Source organism: Alexandromys fortis, unplaced genomic scaffold (assembly GCF_014885135.2).
Source record: "Alexandromys fortis isolate MF-2015 unplaced genomic scaffold, M_Fortis_MF-2015_v1.1 scaffold_91, whole genome shotgun sequence".
In the NCBI taxonomy this organism is placed as follows: domain Eukaryota; kingdom Metazoa; phylum Chordata; class Mammalia; order Rodentia; family Cricetidae; genus Alexandromys; species Alexandromys fortis.
In genome coordinates this window covers 7,347,055-7,359,536 of record NW_026067968.1, presented here as the reverse complement: position 1 = coordinate 7,359,536, position 12,482 = coordinate 7,347,055, and positions in this window count along the sequence as shown.

The following is a 12,482-nucleotide window of genomic DNA, read 5'->3' as shown; positions in this document are numbered from 1 at the left end:
AGGATTCTGGGCTCTGGTTCACGTTTACTCCAGGCTCAGCACCAAGCTTGGACTCCAGGCTCCGCTCCAGGCTTGGCTCCAGGCTCAGCTCCAGGCTCAGCACCAGGATCAGCTCCAGGCTCAGCGCCAGAATCAGCTCCCGGATCAGCTCCAGGCTTGGACTCAAGGCTTGGACTCCAGGCTCAGCACCAGGCCCAGCTCCAGGATCAGCTTCAGGTTTGGACTCCAGGCTTAGACTCCAGGCCCAGCTCTCTACTCAACTTGGGGCTAGGCCTGGTCTTCAGCCTTTTCAACCCATGATGTCCTATGTTTGTGACCACTCTTCGCGCCTGAGATGGTGGCCCACCTACGCCCTGCAAAACCCAGGTTTTCCTCCTGGATACTGGGGTGTAACCTTGGAGCTGTGGGCTCCATCTGCCGCTCTGCTAACCAGCGCAGCCCTCACTCCACCTCCTCTGTCACGCGCCTCTGAGGTCACTTCTGTCTGTCCTCCTCCCTCCGTACCTCTGTCCAGGGCAGTCGTCACACCAGTGACAACATCCTAAGCAGGGCTGGGAGGGAGAAGGGATGAACAGGCAGTACTGTGCAGTGATGCCTGCTAAGGTTTCCTCTGAAATGGTGCCCGCCCCGACTCTGGCTCATGCTTTGAATTCTTGGTCCTCACTTTTAATATTTTGAAGGACGTGTAGTCTTGAGGAGGTGGGACCTGACTGGCGGAGGTTTGTCACTCAGTGTCTTTGAAGGTCTGGTCTTGGCTCCCTGGGCTGTGTCTTTGAAGTTGCCGCATATGCCTGCTGCAAATGTAATGACTGCTGCCTCCAGGCCTTCGACACATGAGCCCTGCAGAGCTCCCTGAACCGTGAGCCAAAGCGAATGTCTTCTTTAAACTCTTCTGCCAAGTATTTGGATGACTAAAGCTGGACTAATCCTATCCACTCCACCACATGGAACTGGGACAGAGGACAGTGGCCCCCTCATTCTCAGCCCCCAGGCAGACTGGCTGCTGTGAGGTCCCTGTGACCTCAGATATGTGTCAGCTGCAGGTGGCCTTCTCTCCTCCAGTCTTGCTCTGCTAATCTTGGGGATACATGGATGGGGCATCACTGCCTCCATGAACAACAGCTTAGGAAAGGTTTCTTGCTTGAGTTTCTCTGAGTCTCCAGGGCTTTTATTATGAAGTGAGAGTTCTCTTATTATAAAGTGAGGACTAGTGTTTCTCAGAAGCAGACCACCCTGATAATGTCTTCTTCTCAAAACACAAAGCAGAACTACCGCCCAAGGCAGCAGCAATTCCGCTCATCATGCTGTATCTGAAGGGAATGCTGTCCGTGTAGGGGAAAGGCATCTGCAGGCCATGTTCGCTGAAGACAGAACAGGAACCAACAACCCCAGTGTCGACCAATACTGAAGGGGATAAAAACTGTAGTACAGGTACCCGTCATGGACAGTTATTCAGCCTTTAAAAAGAGGGGCTGTGTCTCCCATTTGCAAGATTGTAAATGGACCAGGACACAATGGCACCGCAATAAGTTAGACAAAGATTGAGAACATTTCATGATCTCTCGTAGACCTGGGAACTGTGGCTCATGACTCTGGCAACATGCCGAGTGTACTTCCTGTTCCTGTCTCACAGAAACGGAAACAGGAGAGAGGTATGGTCACCAGCCAGGCTGTAGAAACCACCTTTCTGTGGATAATCATGTTTCCTCAGCTTTCCAACCTGAGTTTTGTGCTTTTAATAATATGAAGAAATTGGTTCCTTAATATGGGGACCGGAAGGCAGTAGAAGCCAGAAGGGCTTGGGCTGTTGCGGGAGGGGGCTGTGTGGCAGCAGGTACTTTCTTGGAGGCTGGGTGCCAGCTCTCAACCACACGGTGACAGAAAGTCTCCCACCTGCAGTAACATGGAAGAGAAAGGACTGCTCCCTGGGCTGGCTGGGGCCATCGTGGAGCAGGCTGACAGGAGACTGAGAGCCTCACAGGGCTGCTGTGCAGATCACAGGGAAAGAGAGGCTGCGGGGCACACACTTGCTGCTTCAAAAGTAAGACTGCCTCACTCCAAACTCAGCAAGAGACTCCATGTGAACAACAGCATCACGACCAAGGTGACAGCTGGGGGGGAGGGGAGGAGACAGGATAAAGGTGTGCTGCTGGATGCCCAGGGGCGGGGGCTGGGCAAAGGTGTGCTGCTGGACGCTGTGGGGGGGACTGGGTGAAGGCGTGCTGCTGGACGCAGGGGAAAAGAGGGTTCTGGGCGAAGGTGTGCTGCTGGACGCTGTGGGGGGACTGGGTGAAGGTGGGCTGCTGGACGCTGTGGGGGGACTGGGTGAAGGTGGGCTGCTGGACGCTGTGGGGGGACTGGGTGAAGGTGGGCTGCTGGACGCTGTGGGGGGACTGGGTGAAGGTGGGCTGCTGGATGCTGTGGGGGGACTGGGCAAAGGTGGGCTTCTGGACGCTGTGGGGGGACTAGGTGAAGGTGGGCTTCTGGACGCTGTGGGGGGACTAGGTGAAGGTGGGCTTCTGGACGCTGTGGGGGGACTAGGCGAAGGTGGGCTGCCAGATGCCAGTGCAATGAATTATGTCAGATACATTTTGATGGTTGTTTGAATAGGGTCAATTGTATTTGGGGGGGCTCTTAAATGGGATAAAGTATTTTGTGAGGTCTTGAGTGGGGTCCACATGTGTTTGGGGGTGTTAAGTGGGGATCAAATGTACTTGGGGTGTCAAGGGTATTTGGGGGTGTTAAGTGGAGGCCGAGTGTAACTGGAAGTTTTTCTCCTACTTGCTAGTTCCCGAATAACCACTCTGAGGCTTAATATTAACTATAAACTGTTTGACTTATTAGCTCAGGCTTATTGTTAACGAGCTCTTACAACTTAACCCATTTCTATTAGTTAATAAATTACAGTGAGGCTTATGGCTTGTTACCTCATGTCTTGCATCTCTCTGACTCTGTTTTCTTTTCCCCTGTATCTTTGCTTGGATTTCACACCTGGCTCTATTCTGCCTAGCTATTGGCCAAATTAGCTTCTTTATTAACCAATGATAATAAAACATATTCACAGCATACAGAAGGATACCCACATCAGATGAGTGTATTTGGGGTGTTAGTGGGGTGTTAGTGGAGCCTGAGTGTTTTTGGAGGTGTTAGTGGAGCCTGAGTGTATTTGAGGGTACTCCCTGGACTGACCTGTGCTTTCTCTGTGAAATGCACTAGACTGTGCACAGCTAGGTGATGATCTGTTGATGAAGGAAACTAAAGAAAAGGAGGTAGAGAGGCGGCGGGGGGCGGGGGGTGCCTCCAGAAGACGGCATCCAAGCAGACTCCAAGGGCCGGGGCAGGTGCAGTCTGGGATTTTCAGCCTAATAGCAAGGTCTTCCCAGTTGATGCCTCCTTGGAGGGTAGGTGTGTTTAGCTCACAGCTCCCAAGAAACATTTCTGTCTTTGTGTCTTCTTAGGCCACTTTGTGAGTCCCAGGTAGATCCGGGCCCAGTGCATGGGGCATCTGTAACAGTGGGGTAGGGCCTGGGCAGGCCAGACCAGAGAGTTCTGCAGAGGTTAGGATGGAAGCTGGGGGCAAACAGATCTGCAGGCAGGAGCAGGAAGGTGGCAGGGCTACAGAAGGCCCTAGCCCAGACTCACGGAGGACATGCCTAAGGGAGGAGACTCTGGGACTTACTCAGAGGCAGGAAAGTGCTGGCAGCACTGCCTGCCTGGATGCTGCTGCCGTAACCACTGGTGTGACCCCTGTCTGCCCAGGGCTGTGAGCCTGGGACCTTCCCTCCCACCTCCAGCAGTGCATCAAGTACTGAACACCGCCTGCAGAAACACATTTGAAGCTGGGTATGGTGGTGCAGAGCTGTAATCCCAGAATCTAGAAAGGATAGGGAGTATAAACTTAGCCTGAGCTATATAAGCAAACTAGGGGCCAGCCTGAGCTACAGAAGACCCTGTCTCAAAACAAACAAAAACCAGGAAGAAATATACGCAGAACTAAAGTGAGCCGTATTACCTGACCAAGGCCAGCTGGAGGGACCCTGGGCTGAGGAGCCAGTGTTGCTGTTTTTGCTAGGCGCTCTCCCACTCCCCCAAACCAGCCAGCACAGGACACTCCAGAGGGGTCAAAAGCCTCAGCCTGAGATCCACGACATTCCAGAGAGGAAGGCCCGGCCCAGGGAAGGAAGGCTGTGCATGAGGCCACACAGCAGCTCCCAGAAGGTCTTGCATTCCCCACCCTCCTCTCTCCTTCCTGCTCCCTGAGGCCATGCAGCTCCTCCTGCCTCTGCTGGGGATCCTGGTTGGTGGTCTGACTGGTGTGGGAATGAGATTTGGAAAAGCACTGAGCACATAGCTCCCAGTGACCCTCTGTTATTCCTCCAGGCATAGGGCAAAGTACTTGAACTCATCAACAAAAAATCCCACCACAGGGAAGAAGGCCTGGAATGGGGTGCCCTGACACTTGACAGTTGCCTAGCAACTGCAAAGAGTCCCAGAAACAGAGCACCTCCAGATGGAAAGGCAGTCTGGGGGCTAGGGAGTACCTTCCTGTCCCTGTCCCTACTCCACTTGCCTTCACTGGGCCCCACAGACAGGAGCACAGGGCTTCACGGCCCATTGGCCAGTCAATGGGCCTCACCCAGCTCTCCACGGCAGGCAGCTGCTGAACAGCCAGCCTGTTGCCCCGGCATGTTGACATACACAGCCTTATTACCTGGCTAATTAGAGCCCAGAGGCTCAGCCAAGCCCCCACTTCCGCCCTCAGTCCCTGTGTGTGTGGAGTCCACCAGGCCTATGGCCTGTGTGCACTTCAAACCTGCGTGCTCCCTCACTCCTGCGGTCTCACGGACCAACCCACCATGGCGGGTTTCTTCTCACCCACTCAGCACCTACAGGGTAAACAGCCCGAAGTCTCCTCAGTGGATTTCTCTACATCACAGCATTCCACGTCTCCCAAAGTCCCCAGAGCCTGGGCTTTCTCATCAGGGAGGCAAGCACAGTCATTGTCCCCCATCCTGCCAAGCTTCAGCAATGAAAGACGGGAATGTCATTCTGAGCCATCTGGCCCCTGGGAACTCAGGGAGGCCTTTGTAAAACTTGACTTTCCCTGACCTGAATTCCGGATCTCCTCAACTCTGACAGTGTCCAATAAATAACTCTATGCTTCATGAGTGATGGCAAACCCCAGAACAGCTTTAATTTTGCAGTGCGATAAATTAACGGCAACATTGGCCTCGTGTGCACGATTAAACGCTTTTTATAGCATCCCGTTGCTTTATGACGGGTGGCCTGCACCTCTCTTAGAACTGTTGGCAGAGTCCTCGGAGCCAGGCAGACCTCCCGGGCCTGAGCCCCAGGTGGTAAGGCTGGTGCTGGGTGTCCTTGGAAATCACCTGCCCCAAGCAGCTGCATCCAGGGACCTAAGCTGCCATATACTCCTCCATCCCAGAGGTGGTGCTGCAGACAGCTTCCCGGAACTTGCAGGAGGTGAATGACCCCGCTTCAGAATTTGCATCTTTCCGTGTTCATTTGTGTTCTCGTCTATCCCATGTGTTTCCTTCTCCACTTGTCTGGATGGTTCACCAGGAATTTATATTCTTTTTATGGTTGCCTTGGTCCAAATGTCCATGCCACCAAAGCTCACTGGTTCCAATCTCATCCCCAGTCCAATGGGCTCAAATGATGGGGCCTTAGGGAGGTGATTAGTGTTCATTTGTGTTCTCGTCTATCCCATGTGTTTCCTTCTCCACTTGTCTGGATGGTTCACCAGGAATTTATATTCTTTTTATGGTTGCCTTGGTCCAAATGTCCATGCCACCAAAGCTCACTGGTTCCAATCTCATCCCCAGTCCAATGGGCTCAAATGATGGGGCCTTAGGGAGGTGATTAGTGTTCATTTGTGTTCTCGTCTATCCCATGTGTTTCCTTCTCCACTTGTCTGGATGGTTCACCAGGAATTTATATTCTTTTTATGGTTGCCTTGGTCCAAATGTCCATGCCACCAAAGCTCACTGGTTCCAATCTCATCCCCAGTCCAATGGGCTCAAATGATGGGGCCTTAGGGAGGTGATTAGTGGCCTTTTCAAAGGCCGGAGGGACTTACCCTTGCCTTTGGCTGTGTGAGGACACACAGTGCCATTGATGAAGAACTGGCTTGACCATGCTCGAAATCCTCCAGTGCCTTCCAACCTCTGGAACAATAAATTTCCATTGTTTACAAAGGCCTAGTCTGCAGCACCTAGTTACAGCAGCCAAATGCACTGAGGTGGTCTTCATTGATGCAGTTTAATGTGTTTATTTTCAAAGAAAAAAAATAAGCAAAATCCCCAACTGTTTCAGCAAAGCAATCAAATAAATAAATGTATGGGGGAGGGCGAGGGGGAGGGCGTGGGACACTGTCAGGTCCGGTCCTAACAGGGCCATTTAAGTGGAAGAAGGAAACGACACATTATTCAAACCTGTACAAGAGTTTAACCAGCTTGCAACGCAAAAAATCAATATCTCCAATCCAATCGCGTTTCTTCACACCAACCGCCGATGGAAATTATCTTTTAAGACGCTGTTTACAGCAACAACCAAAAGGACTAAACATTTAGGACTAAAACCAGCAGGAACTATGAAAATATTTTATGGGAAAGATAGTTTTTAAAAGCCTTTATCTAAAGGCTTTAAGGAAAACCCAAGTGAAAGGAGAGCCTTGCCATGTTTCATAAGGAAAACTGGGCTGGGCTGAAGAGACAGCTTCAGGCGGCCACAACTGCATGTACTCCAGCTCCAGGCGATCTGACGCCCTCTCTAGCAGTCACAGGCACCTCCACTTCCTTCCACATAGCCACAGACACAACACATACATTATAGATAAAGTAAATCCTTCTGAAAGAAATGTAGCATAAATTTCATAGTGTGCCTGTTTTGCTAAATTGATCTCAATGCTTAAAGAGATTTAAAAATATCAAAAATTCATTCCATGAAACCTATGAAATGGATTTTCGTTTATATATAAGGTCAAAGGCTTGAGAGTAGCCAAGGAAGTCTTGGAGAAGCATGAGCTGGGACCTGTGCCACCACAGTCAGATTAGAAAATGAGGACACGTGACACAGAAAGAGTCTGTCTGCAGAAACTTAAGGTGTGACTTTTGACAAAGTGCACAGTACAGATAGGATTGTGTAGTAAGATGGCTTTTGTAAGAAATAGCAAAAATGAATCACAGCCTCACACCATGCTTAGTAGTCAGTACCCAGGGACCGAGCATTCAAAGTCTAACCCGAAGCCAAGGAGGTAGCCGGATAGTGGCGCACACCTTTAATCCCAGCACTCAGGAAGCAGAGGCAGGCGATCTCTGTGAGTTCGAGGCCAGCCTGGTCCACATAGAAACAGCCAGTGCTACATAGCAAGACTGTGTCTCAAAAAACAAAGAACCAACAAACTCAAGAAAGAGCCAAAAAGAGCTAACCATAAAGGAAGGGTTTTAACAAAGACAATTTCATCAAAACTAAGGCGTTCGGTTCAGGAAAAGAAACCATTTAAACTGTGAAAGAGAAGTGACAGGCTGAAAGAACACATTTAACCGACAGAGACAAGCACACAATACACAGAAACACACACACTTGGTGGGAGGAGCCAAAGGTGTCTGCTGGGGAAGGAAGGGGGTAGAAACCTGAAGGTGTGTTTCACAGATGAGAGAGGCTGGGTTCCTAAACACCCACTGGGAGGAAGTCCAGCTTCCTGGTACTCAGGAACAAGCCTCTGAAAGCCTTCCAGGGAGTTCTGAGGAGGTCGCAGCCTGAGAGAATGCATCCCACTTCCCTCCAAACTCCCACCCTAACAAGAGCGAGGTTTTGAAAAAGAGATAAAGCCTTGCAAGAGCAGAACAGGACATATTCCCTACAACAGACCAAGCCATAAACAACAAACAGGAAGCAGAGAAAACAAACTCAACAAGATTCTGGAAGCTGAAAAACAGATCGTGGGATCTGCTTTCACAGACTTGAGAAAGACAAATACTGAGCCAGGAAGGAAAAACTGTGAACATGGCTGATTTGTTCCCAAGAATATTCAACAGGGAGAAGCTGGCAGCCCCAGGTGTCTCTCTAGGACTAGGGAGGAGGGGTGGTGGCAGATCCCAGAGTGTGGATTAGCATACAGCACAGGACAGCACAGCCCTTAGAGAGGCAGTGTCGCCAGCTGACCCAGAAATCTAAGTTCCACTCAGGTGCACTGGGCTGGGGGCTGGGAGAGAGACAATGATACGATCACTCTGGAACCATCTGATGGCTTCCCAGGGTGAAAGATTTATGTTCCACATGACCCAGCAATTTCATTCTTGGCCAGTCACACTCTCCCCACCCAAAATTAGAAATGCGTATCCCAATTTTCCAAATACAGTTTTATCTAGCAGCCCTAGACCTTCTGGAAGCTAATAAAATGTCTTATGATGGGCTAATGGCCAAAAAAACTCCAGTCCGGTCACACCGTGGAAAACGCCAGCAACGGAAGGGAAGGCTGTGGCTATTCAGTAGGTTGGGGTCACGTGGTGATAGGGCAGCTCTCTCACCCACAGAACAGCCCCCACCTTGCCAAGGTGACAGAGACAGGAAAACACCGGAGAGAAGCCTTCACGACTCTGAAGTAAATTGATTTCCTACCTCATCAGCACATCCAAGCCTGAACAAACCTGGGAAAGACCAGTAGGTGATTATATTTCATTTCAGCACTTTTAGTACTTATGAATTTTGATTTTTAAAATACACTCATGTTCAGTAATATGTACTTTACTAGATAGGACTATGTTAAATTAAATTGTACCTGAACATCCCTCCTCTGAAAAGATAAAATTCCAAAGTTCTAAAATATGAACCCTTTTACACTAACATGACATGTAAAAAGTTTCATGATACAGATGCTTACCCTGTATCGTCTATGCAAATAGTATGCAAATCTGAGAAACTGACCCAGTACTCCTAGTCCCAACCACTTTGATAAGGGTTACTGGGCAACGTGAGGGTGGAACAAGCTTGTTTTCAGACATGCATTACTCGAAGATAATCGCCTCCTGTGTGCCCCTTCCTGATTAGTCAGCTTTGGAAATGTTTCTTTAAAACGAGGAAGTAAATGAGGAAGGCAGGAGACCCTGCAGGGGAAGTAATACCTACACCTGGATGGTGGAGACAGATCCTGGGGCAGCAGCTCAGACGGCAGCAGCCTTCCCAGGAACCAGAACGGAGTCCTGTTGTCACCAGTCTCCTGTTGGTGACCGGCTTCTATTTTCAGAAAACCGTAGGAAAGCTCCTGCCAAGCCAGGGAGCAAACCAAGAAAGCAGAAGACTGAACGAGGCCCAGAAACAGGGATCCTGCTCTGTGGCTGGGAAGAAAATGAGCAGGGGGGGCCCAGGGTGAAGTTAACTGCCAGCTCAGGCCCGAAGGGAAGGAAGTCTCCAGGGAACGAGGAAGAAAGGCGTGTCATAAAAGGACACTGGAATAATGAGTTAGGAGGAAAAGCCGAAAAGCAAGGCAATTGTTAACTTCAGGAAACACAGAGGCCAAAAAGGAAGCACAACTGAACGACCCTGTTTGGTGGGAATTCTGTGTAAACGAGAAGTAAACATGGGAAAACTTTAAGCCAATAAATGTAATAATGATCATCTGGAGACAACAGAGAGGAAACAAAGGGGCTAGCAGAATATGAACACTAAATTTCTGTTCTACTATAATGGTGAATTTTGAAATTATGTCTTAACTTAGTCAGAAGGTATCCACATAGACAGCACTATTTTAACTGTGTGGATGCGAATGCCAAAAAGAAAATATCATAAAAACCACAAATGGCTTATTCTAGAAAGGAGAATAGAGGCAGCTGGGACAGACCAGCGGAAGGTTATATCTCGTTACAATATTGTCAGTACTTAGGAATTTGGATTTTTAAAATATATTTGTTTTCAGTAATATATAATTTACTAGATAGGACTATTTTAACTTGTATTTACTTGTTAACTCAAAACTAAAACAAGAAAGACCATCAACAGAGTTCAGCAGATAAAGATGGTTGCCATGCAAGCCTGGTGACGTGAGTTCTACTCCCAGAACCCACATAAAGGTGGAAAGAAAGGAACAATTCTACAGAGTTGTCCTCCAGTCTCCACACATACATATTGTATGGGCATCCCCCAATAATAATGTAATAACATAACAATATTTTACTAATAGTAGATTAGTAAAATAAAAGTGAAACTATCCTTTTTACTACAATCAAATTTGCATGAATTAAAGTGGTGTGGCTGAATTGGTGACTTGGCTGTGAAGTGCTTGTTACGTCAGGACTTGAGGTTGAGCCATAATCCCCATGGAAACAGTCAAGTGGGGGGCACGTCTGTAATCCTAACACAACAGCGTTGGAGACAGGAGGACATGTGGGCTGTCTCAAAAATAAGATGGAGGGGAAAACAGCCAGGGTCAACCTCTGCTTCCACATCCAAATGTGCATGGATGGATACACACACACACACACACTCAGGCCAATCCCAGGAAAGGGTGAGTTGGGGCAGCCACAGGAATTCTCAACCGCAGCAGTTAAAGTTACAGCTTTTTTTGAAAACTGGAGATCAGGGTTAGTAAAGCTGACACACACATAGCCATGGAGTCAACAGCTCCTTTCCAGGAACATTGTTTCCCACCTCCACCTGCGGACTATGGGGCCATCCAGGAGCCCTAGCCCAGGCTGCCCAGCCTCCAACCTGCTTCAACACTGCATCTCCCAGCCCTGTTTGTAATGTGGCTTCTGAGGCTATCCTGGGGCAGAAGAATGTAAGAGGGGTGTGTGTGTGTGTCTAGGAAGTGTCCTTTTGGGGGTAGGGTGTGTGCCCTTTCTGCTCTTTTCTGTTCTTAATTTTTAAGACATAGAATTGTGTAGCGGCAACCATCTTGGATCACACTGTTGCCACAGGAAGGAAAACCACTCACAGGATCAAGAAAAGTGAGGGGCCCAAGGCTTCTGACGCTGAACGCCCCACAGTGCTTTAGCTGACCCTCTTCTGACTCTGACATATGCAGAGACACTCCCTGAAGCCGTGATTACTTGGAATCTTCTGCTGTAGCACAGCCTGATTCTAATTCCGTATAGGAATGAGACAGCAAGGAAATCCTCTGAAAATAAATAGCAGGTGGACTGGGCCTTTGATCTTCGAGGGAAGCACATGGCCTCATCTATCAGAAGGGGAAACCAAGTCCTGAGAATGCTCACTCAGCATCACAGCGTGCTGCTGGGAACAGAAATGGCTGTCTCCCCTCCTTCCCAAAGGGACCTCCCCTTCCATGATCTAGAAGGTCACAGACAGCATGAGACGTGGACAGGATGCTGCCTGGCTAAAGAGTGTGGGTCCCTCGCTGTGGCCCCAGCACCAGGAAGCAGAAGGCCACCAAAGCCTAGAACACAGCTGGTTCTGGCCTGGGGTCTCCAGGCTTGGGGGCCATCACCTCAGGCCACTCTCCTCGTGTCCCCATGCCTCTCTCTATCCACCACACTCTGTCCCTTCATCTCCTCAGTCAGCTGTTCTTGAGCTCTGCCCGAGACCTAGACGGGTGACAGGCAGCTACTTCCCTCCTGTAGGCAGCAGAGGAGACCCCTGAAGGCCTGCGGTTAAAGAGGAGCTGGCAACCACCTTGGGAACTGTTCCCATCTTGCTATGTGTCTCGCCTGTCCCATTTGTCACACCCACGGCTCTCTGCTGGCTGCCGCGATGGGTGCTAATTGTTCTATCTCTAAGACTTTCCTTCCCCTTGAGCACTGGTTGTGACTCTGTCAGACAGGGAGGAGGGGGAGATTGCTGGGGCTGGGTGCCATGGTCTGGGGGTGGGGGTGGCGGTCTGGGAGTTCAGGGGCACAGCCAGGAAGGCCTGAGCCTCGCCCCATCTGCACACGCTACCTGGCTGGCAGAGCATTGTCATCAGTGTCCCCTGAGAAATCTGAATGTTTCTGTGATGGGAACACAACAGCTAGAGAGGTCTTGGAGCAGTCACCAAGTGTGGCTGGAAAGGCCTGGGGAAGCCCCAACCCAGTCACACAGATGTGTATGTCCCACAGTGTTTCACCCTGCATGCAAGGCAAGAAGGTCAGAGAGGGCCTATTTAAGACAAGGACAGCAAGGAGCACCAAACCCGGGTGACTCTGTATGTAAGTGAGGCGATGGTATGGACAGACCTGTGAGGCAAGAAGCAGGTGGTCCAAAGAGACAGGTCCGTGAAGTGCATGCCACGGGATATCAGTTACCGTTCATACAGAAGAGGATGGGGATGAGGAACTGAACCACCTTGCCAGGATGGGCTGTCCCCATGCCAAGGAGTCAGAGCAGGAGCCCGAGAGAGCCTTGGGTAGCCATCTGCTCCGAGTCTTGCTCTCCTTTGCAGCTCCAGATGAACCCCCCTCAGTTTTGGTTCCAATACCAGTTCCTATCAGAGCCAGCTGCAGTCACTTCACACAGTGAGCTCCAGC